This window comes from Macrosteles quadrilineatus, unplaced genomic scaffold (assembly GCF_028750875.1).
Source record: "Macrosteles quadrilineatus isolate MER2022 unplaced genomic scaffold, UCM_ALF_1.0 Scaffold_2__2_contigs__length_208266976, whole genome shotgun sequence".
NCBI classification, from domain to species: Eukaryota; Metazoa; Arthropoda; class Insecta; order Hemiptera; family Cicadellidae; genus Macrosteles; species Macrosteles quadrilineatus.
Window position 1 is genome coordinate 199,483,887 of NW_026542595.1, and position 10,470 is coordinate 199,494,356.

The window sequence follows — 10,470 nt, forward strand, 5'->3', positions numbered from 1 at the left end:
TATTATACGATCTGACCCAGTTCGACCCATAGCAGTTTACATTACTCGCTAAGTGCTTTGATGTTCCATAAATATCAGGATAATGTTCGCCAATGTTCAGTCTGTCATCACATATCCAACGACCGTTGAACTGCCAATTACCATGCCAATCATTTATAAAAATACGCCTTTGTTTGTTGAACATTTTACCTTTAGTTATCTGTAACAATTTTACTGATGATTATCAGAAATATCACTATGATAAACTAAGTTTTATTTTGACGAAGCTTAACACCGTGTTAGCATATCAGACAGTATAGGTATTTTACTTCAACATTTGAATTTACAAAATGTTCGCTTGGTCAGTAAAGTCTAAATAATTTTCCTAGTTTTCAAATTTACATTTTATTTACAAAAGTTAAATAGTACTATCATTGGCACTGTTTCTGGGTAACTACCAGTTATTTCTGTTTAAAAAAAGTTCTGTATGGTTCATTTAGACGCGGACTCTACGAACAATAATACACATATTTGTTTTTTTTTTACTATTCTTTAATAATAAAAAATAATGATACCATAAATTTCCTTTGGTGTCGTTTTAGATGTTCCTTGGTTAAAAACAAATACCTAAAAGGTCCTACAAGGAAATAAGCGTAAACTAATTTATCTTTCAGAACTACTTAATGACATTTTATTAAATGCCCGGCAATTGATCATTTTGCACGGATTCCATTTGTGGAATTTTTTTCTATGTAACACAATTATTATGTTAGGGTTTTCTTAATCAAGTGAATTATATACTGTCTGATGATGGTGATACTTTGCAAAAAATATTTGAAATGTTAGCTTAATATAATATGTAAAACTTTAATCAGTGAGGTTAAATACGAATTTTCATAATTTGACTCATATGGTGCAGTTATTGTTAGTCAAAAGTTTAAACTTTGTTTAAAAAGTGTTGATTTGTTAACATAACTTATTTAAATATAACTATTTGTTACGCGTATTCAACCCACCATTCACTAAAATGATATTCTTGTTTACACTCAAATTCTAATTAGTATGTAAAAATTGTTTTAAAGATTTCAGATATTCTCTTTAGTTGTTTACTTTTATAAAGATCAATTTCAATATATTTAAATATTTTCTGGAGGAAATAACACAAACCAAATTGCTTGGATAACATACTCTACACAACTAGTGTTATTACGACTCGAACTGAACCCAGTCATTTTACCTTTCATAGTCTCTTGGTTAAACACACCATCCATACACCCTTATTTAATAAATGCAACTAATTACTCTTCCAAGTTCACAGTTTCATGTTCTATTAAAAGCAGTTCATGTCCAATATTTCAACAGCAAATATTTTTCACAGCCGCATCAATCAATTACGACTTACGGGACATGATTCAGCAATGTTACGGACGAATGAGTCAATCAGCTGGTGCGTGGATGATTTGGTGAATGTTTGAACGGGTCATCGCAGTCACGTGACTAGCGAAGGGTCTCACCCCCGGTCCTCTTCTTCATCCCTTCAGTCTCTGTCCAATTCATACATCTTCAGTTGTCCCCATATACCTTATGTTATTGTCCTACACATTCAGCTGTTGCTTCTTCATCTTCCGTTTCCTTAAACTTCTGTTTTCATTTTTTACTTTCTTTCGTTTCATCAGGGACAAGAAGTTCAGTCAATCTCAAGACTTGAAGGAAAGGCTTAGTGATTGGATGTTAAAAATGGTGTATACAAATTATCTTTGGTATCTACATTTTATGCATTTCTTAAAGTTACCATTGTTTAAACATTTAAAAGCATATGGATACTAACGTAGTTAATTTATAACCTGTATACGGAGTTTACGGGACGATTGCGTAAAGATAGTCTTAGGGCACGAGTTGAACGTTTTAGGTGCGAGCATGGCGAGTGCCTTTTTAACTTCTGCGAGTGTCTTAAAGGCTAAACTAAGGTGGAACTCGTGTTAATTACACGAGTTTCGTACACTACTTCACCTACGACAGTGTTTTATCACTAAAATCACTACGCATACCGTCTAAAAGAGGTTATGCTTTCATTTATAACCTCTCAGTGCCACTGATTGTGATAAAACAACTCATTGTCCCAACCACTCACTCATTTTATAATCACCTAGCTGCTGTACCCGTGCTTCGCAAGGGGAAGAAAAATCAATGTCAGTTTCAGAATCATTGACATAGATTCAGAATAAATAATCAATGATAAAGTTTAAGCACTGACTATATGGGTAAGTTACTTTAGGAATAGGTTTTAGATTAAATAATCCTATAAAATATATTTAATTTCTTTGAATCATCTATCTGAAGTTGTAAAATGAGCATTTGGCAGTTCTTCTTGTTTACATAAAAATTTCAAAGGAAAGATAAAGTAATGAATTTTTTCATTCTGCCATGTAGACCAATCAATATTTACTTTTGAAAACCTCGCCTCGAAGACTTGGCTATGTTGGTTTAGTAGTTTAGTCTTGACAGCCACCCAGACAGACACCATCTCCATTTCATAATAGTAAGATTAAATTGCCCTTAACAGCTGATAATTTTATGTTACAAGGATTACAATTTTACATAGTTTCTATCAATCCTTGAACTTAATTGGTCCTAACCTTTACTGTTAAGTAACAAACAAATGCTGTAAAGTAAGCAACAATATTTTAAGTAAATCTTTTCAATTCTAAGAAGGGCTAGTTGAAAAAGGTCGTAGGTAACATGTTAACACACCTTAGTAAAACGTAATCAATCATGAAGTTAAAACAACTGTAATGACAAAAACCAAATTTAATCCTTTAACGATATTGATTGGCCAACATGCTGCGTAGCAGGCAATAAATAGCTGCAGGGTTAACGGGATGTATTTGCAAGTCAAGCAATTAAATTCATAGCCCGGTATTCAGGTTGTGTTGCTTGTATTTCTCCCTCCATATTTGCCTTTACCACCTGTTTATTGCTTCCACAAAGTTTATTTATATACACCAGATTCTGATACTATTTACACTGAGTTTAATTTAAATTAATTATGAGAAAACTATGATGTACGGTGGTATTGCATTTGATTTTGTATTTATTCTTCTTCTGAAAGCAACACAATAAACTACAGTGTTGTGTGTATATTATAATTGGTTAGTTACCAGTTTAATTATACAAATTTCAGTTACGCCCCCAGAGAAAACATTCAAGATGTGTTGTCTACAGAGCAGAGACAGCCCCCCTCGCCTTCGTGTACTGCAACGCCAACGGTGGAGAAAGACCCTGTACCCTGTGTGATAGGAATTTCCGCACCGATTTCGCGGCTCTGGCTCTTTTCTTCCATGTTCGTCCCAAGTATTTTTTGCACTATTTTCGGCACTAACATACTGGAGCTGAAAAAGCACGTTCGTCACATAAGTTTGTTTCCTCTTTACTTTACTTGTCTGTGGTTATACGAATACCTTAAACTGAACTACCTAAAAAAGGTTAATCCTCCTTTTTACACAATTTAGTTTTACCAATTATATTGTACCTTGGCTTGGCTAATTAATTTTCAAAAATATGGAGGCAAAATCTAAAATTTTAGCTTGCCACTACAAGATTTACCATGCAGAAACATTAATATAGAGTTAGAAATTGCCAAATTGGTTATCAATTAAATTATGTATAGCAGTATTTTAAAAACTTTAAAAATAATAATCACTCATGCCAAAGAAAACAAATACATTTGAGTGAGCATATGTAAAAGAAACAAGTTTTAAGTTAAGAAACCCAACCTGTTTGGAAACACCTTGTCATTTCTTATACGTGACATGATATTTTGTCTTTTTACTTGAATTTGTAAATTGTTGTCGAGTGCTTCGATAAGCTACGTTCAAATGATACGTTTTCTAGTCATCCATTTAACATAAATCAAATATTGTATATTTTTTACTTTAAATAGCAATAATAATACTTAAGGATTTAAATGATGGACTCATTGGAAAAATTCTTTATATCCAGGACAGTATTCTTCAGTACTCTTTTATAAAAAAATAAACCTTTAAATAGAATTTGGCGTAAAAAATATGTTTGTTGTTGGGGGATAATCAGCTAAAAAATTTTAATATTATCTGTAAAAAAGGCTGAAAAAGATTTTTTTTACATGATTTACTGTAACGTTTATTCTGTGTTTATTTTCGAACTGTAATGTAATAGTTTACAGATAACACAATTATTATATTGAGATAATTGATATCGAAGAAGAAAGATGAAGTTGAATCAATGGAAGATTTCTTTTCAAGCTTTTAAAAGGTGTGTTCAACATCAACCCTAGGGTAAAACACTTGTTATATTGGGGAGATGTGAGGTTATTGATGACTCCATAGGGATCATAAGTCTTAGAAAACCTGACCGAAAATCCTACAGGAATTGAGATGTGTATGTTCCTCAACATTATATATTGACACTAATTGAACAAAAATAGGGTTAACAGCAAACTTATTTTAAAACCTGAACCAACTAAAATGCAACTAGTGTATTGTATCTTAGCATAGTAACAGGATCAAAGTCAGACTCAGATTCCATCGTCGTTGTGCTACCACCATCAATGATTATTTGTAACGAAAGCTTAACTTACGTGGTTAAAAATACATGGTCTGTGCTCTCACAAAAAATAAAACATAAATCTATACACCCAGCCTGTTCTCTATAATCGAACATAAAATGTTTTTCGTGATCAAAGATTTGATACGCATCTTAATTGTATTCCTCCAAATTGGCGTAAATATCTTAAATTTTTGATAAAAGTTATTTTATGCTAAGAATATAGTCGTAGTATATTAAACATTTATTTTTTTGTAAAAACCTAAATAGAAGTTTTAATATCTGTAATATGGATTACCATGTTGTGTACGAATTACAATAAAATGCTTAAGGGTTAAATAACCTTAACAAATGCTTATTACCAGCCATTTACTGTATGAGCCTGTTATAAAATTAAAAAATACAGCACAAATGAAAGATCATTAAATTTAAACCACTAAACATATACATATATGGTGAGTTTACTGAAAAAGGGGATAACTACGACTGTTTAAATATTTTTTAGCAAAAGTATGAGAAACTTTAAACCAAAATTCTTTAGGAAAAGCAGTAACATTGTAGTTTCCGACATCGCAACGTGTAGGCTGCAAACTAAAATGTATGTGGTTGAGGAAGCTAAAAAAATTTCGAAAGAAAATGCAAAATAACGACAAGAAGCGCGAATGTTGCACACAATATTGTGAGACACAATATCGTCTGCTTCAACAATGTCATCCTCGGTAGCAACATTGTTTACCAACCTTGTATAATATCGTTACCTGAGGCAGGTCTTTAACAAACAACACAATTGCTTCCTTGATTGGACATTGTTAATAAAGTAGCTTTAAATAGTTTAGGGAACGTGTTGTTCCATCGTTTACTTTGGAATGTTTGTTTACTATCGGTTGTGCTTTGTGAATGGTTTACGTGTTTCGTTATAAGCGTAGTTTTTCTATAAGTCCTAGTTAATTCTGGGCTATAATCACTCTGACTGTTAGAAAAATATACAGGGTGAACATAAAAGAAGTGAACAACTTTGAACATCAATTTATCGAAAACTACAGTCATAATACAGGAAAAGTCAACAGGCATAATGTCATAATTTGAAGCACCGAAAATCCTCGACCTTTTTTTACATGAGATTCACCTAAACTGAACGTGTTTTGTGCTTTACCAAAGAAGAAGGTGTATGGTCCATTATTTTTTCAAGAAGCTACAGTCAGAGGAAATGTTTACTTAGACATGCTGACTGAATGGTTGATGCCTCAACTCCAGGAAGACAGTGATGACTTTGTTTGGGTGCAAGATGGTGTACCACCACACTGGATGCACGATGTAAGGGACTACCTTGACGAGAGGCTACTGCAGCGTTGGATTTGAATCTTTTACGTTGGCCATTTACATTTAATATATGGGAAATAACTTGAGAATCTTAGCTTTCTAATGGTGTATTTCACTTCCTTCTATGTAGTATAACTTTCCTGTAATCTTTTATTAAAGTTGTTCACTTCTTTTGTGTTCACCCTTTATTATAAAGGTCTTTCTATGGTCAATATAGAGTTTGATCTATGTGGGGGGATACTATAATATAAGGCTATATTCTTTACATGTTTCGCTTGGCCCTATCACCACATCATTGTAAAACGGTCATGAGCGTCCAACCACTTATTATAAAGGATGCCAATACCAACACAGAGTGGGGGTGTTAGTTTTGCATTGTACAAAAGCTTCGTACCTTAAAAAAGTGTGTTATAAAACCATAATAATAAGCGGATAGCCAAAAAGTAATTTAATCAACTATTTCAAAGCTACCAAAATTGCATGCTGATGGGGGCAAAAAACGATAATATTAAAATCACATGCATAGAGTTTAAACGCAAGATGGATTTTAAGTGTGGATTGCATAATTAAACCAAAATATTAGCAGATCACTATCCACCAATATAATTGGTGCACATGCTAACGTTTGGTTTCTTGTTATGTCTTGCGGTGGGACAGAAAAAGTAATGGAATCTTTATCTAATATATTTAAAAGTAATACCACCTTGAGTATTGGAGAGAGTAAAAATCCATTTTTAACATAAAAAGCTAAAGGTGCCAAACCACACTAGTTAATCTGTAAACATGATTGTGTAAATCCAATATTCAACAGGTTTTAATCTTATCACGTTATTGGTTGGCAAACGGAAATATATCGAGGGAAATTTACAGCTGAAGATCTAGAGAGCTTGTCAGCTTCTGGCGAAGGTCCAGAGCCACTTATCACTAACGCTCTCACTCGCACTCATGGAAATCGGCTATCTTCTATCTCTCTCACTCTCACTGGTAGGAAACATAGGATTATCACTTCATTCTCTGATATTTTGGAAACCGTCCAACGTCTTGGTGTTAGGTTTGTTACAGTGATTTTATCCTTTTCCCAAAAAAAAGAATTAGGACAGAATGTTGCTTTGTAAAATAGTTTTATTATTAATAACAAATATATAAATTGGAAACACATTTTGAGAAATACACAAATAAAAAATGAATCTTTGTTATATTAGGAAAGAAAAATTGATATTTAATTAGAGGTGTTTAATACACAAAAGCTAATTTTTGAGGATATTAGGCAAGTTTTCCCAACTTACACTATGTAAAGTATATGTGCTAAATTAAAGTAGTAACTATGCAATATATAACATATCTATATTTTCCAAAATAAATATACATAGTAGTATTAATTATTGTTGTTGATATTCTTCTTTTTTAAATTAATAAACGACTGGTAATGGCTATAAAAAGAAAATTAGTTTCTTTTGGCTAGTTTAGTCCAATGGGAATAGAATCCCCCAACTATTATTAAATAAACGTAGAATTTCACAAAATACTGTATACCTAATTTTTTTGTCAAATACTTTATAAATATAAGTTCGAGGGATCTAAAAATTCCATAAATATTCAGTGAATAGTTTTCCATTGTGTCAATGAAAATCAATAAACTTTTACTTCATTATTGCTAAATTAAAAACCTTTTAAGCTGAAAAATACCTTTAAGTATACCGGGGAGAGTATCTACATGGTTTTTGATAACTCAGCCTTTGCTATGTAAACATTCAGCATTATTGTTTTATTAGTTTTTTTATGAATTAGATATCGTTATGTAAACATTCGGAATTATTACTTATGTAGTTTTCACGCAGCAGAAAGTTACAGTAGACAGGTAGACACTGTTTTAATAATAAACTATATGATAAAATAACTACTAATTCAATGTTATGAATTGAAAACTTGATGTATAACTTAGAATGATCCTACCTACATTAAAACATTTTATATTACTTCTATCCCTTTTGAAAATTTACCACTAAATTGCCTCACAAAATTAAACTATTACCAAGAGAGTATTTCCAGAGTAAGTGATTTTATTTTAGTTTTGCATTTTTACAGACTGTAGTTTTTCAATATTGAAAGATACAAGGCGCAAAATACGAAACCAGCAATAACTTGTGTTCGTGTTGGTCAGCCAAGCCTGCATCAGCAATTAGTTGAAGATTCCAAACACGTATGGCTACATCTCATCAATCATATCCGGCTTGTCTTATAACACGAGAAACATGGTTGATTCAGAGTGCTTCTTGATTCGGGTAAATAGTTTTCATACAATTTTGTATTTCCTTTTTTATATCACACAAATTGCTTATTTTACATATTACGTTTGAACTTCAGTTCTATTCTTAGAGTTACAAACAGATTAACAGATGAACTTGTACATTCACTTACCACGTAATTCAAAGAAAATTTACATTTGAATATTTTAGATTTTATCAGGAACGATAAAATCTTTAATTTATTAGTTTCTGTATAGGATTATTAGCTCAAACAGTAAAAACATGTTAAAGATCACAATAACAATAGCTGTTATATGTGGTACTCTCATAATAATCAGTAGGCATTCGGTTTATCACTAGAAAAGTATAGAAACATTTGTGTTATATGAATTTGAACGAGTTAACCTAATTTTATTTTCATGATATTTCATGTAGAACCAATTTATAGGTTAGATCTTTTTACAAGATAATAAACTTTGCTAGTGTCGAATATTTTACACGGTTTTCCCCACAAAAACTTGAACTGAATAGTCATTCCACTACTAAGTGTAGGATTTGTTAGGGGGGTATGTTAGTAGGATATCTTAGAGCATTATTCCTATATATATTGCCATTTCAATAACCTCTACACTAGATCATATCTATCCTTCTTTATAATGTATAGTATATCTTCCGTTCATGATCCGATGCTCCTACATCCAATTTTTTTGTGTACCTGCCATGCGCCATTACGAAAACGATTTTTTTTATAGGGACACTGTAATAAATACATGGTTACAATAACCATCCATATTTACATTCAAGAATATAAATAAACAATCGTTGTAACTTAAATTGTGGGAAAGGCTAAGCGGATGCGGATAAGAAAGAATTCAAGGTATTGAAGAGTTGTAGTATTGCAAAATTGAACACAAGTAATCAAAACTTTAATGAAGAGAAATCTATGCCTGGAACTATATTAATTAGCGAATATGCTGTGTAGCAGGCAATACGCCTCTAGGTTCATCGGATGTATTTGCAATTCAAGCAATTAAACTCACAGCCCGGTATTCCGGTTGTATTGCTTGTATTGCCCCCTAGTTTCATTCATTGCCTGCTGGTTTGTGTTTCCACAACTATTATTTTGTATTTATCCGATTCAGATATTGTATTTACACTGAGTAATAATAAACTCCATCCTGAGAAATAATGCTACATCGTAGAGCTAAATTGTTGTTTATATACTCTGGTTCTGTAAAAGCCAAACATCGATATGTTGTATCAGTAGTTTTAATAATGTTACTTAATCCTCAGCCGTGAAAGAAAGTAAAACCTTAAACAATGTTTGAATGTCTGCATATAAAAAAACTAAAAAACTACAGTTTAGCTTTGGGATGTTTGTGTTCCAAATGGTATGACTAGGTTTAGTAATCGGAAATTTTTATTTAAATGACCTTAGTTAAACATAAGGCTTGATTCAAACTGAAAAAAATGCTTAGCATTTTACATTTGTCAACATACAACTCGTTTTATCAAGTAGACTTAAAAAACCGATGTGTGTTTATCATAGGGACAAACCAAGTACTTATAAAACCTTAAGTTACTCATAATAAGAATTTGTATATGTATGGATTAGTTGTTTTATTTGTTTGTATAAAATCGTGTTAGTACTTTAATACAAAAAAAAAAAAATGGTGACCATACGAATGTAGGCATTTTAAGCCGAGTAAGAATAGAGATGAGTGGCAAGATCTTGTAGTCTTGAGACTGACTAAGGTTGACACGTTCCTAAAACAGCTGTTAATTAATAGCCCATACGGCCAATGGAAACTAAGGGACCTACAGTTTATAGTATGATCCGAACCACATACACATCTCTTGCTTGTTATCCAGTTGTTGCAGCAGGATATCTTTTTACAATGTTGGCATTTAATCTTGATGCCAACATTGTGCCAACATTTGTAAATATGTAAATATCAATAAAAATAAGATCTTTTTTTGTAAGATTATAAATAAGACAGAACTTTACGCATGAAATAGGAAATGAAACGCAGTGACCACCATAATGGAAATCGTTCTGCATGACCATAAAAATATCATATTTGGCAAGTAATGCAATAAACATTACCATCACTATAATCACTATGACTAAAACCAAACTATACAAGAAAGCATCACTCCAGCATAAAGTTGCAAGAGAAACAAGCTTTCCGTTTAAAACCTAACCTGGAGGAAACGCCTTCTCATTTCTCATACGGAATATGGAGTTACGGTACAGTATTACATTTTGTATGAACACTATCAGAACGAGTCTCTAATTTGTTCCTCAGTGAATAGATTTTTGGTATAGCCCAATATCTAAAAA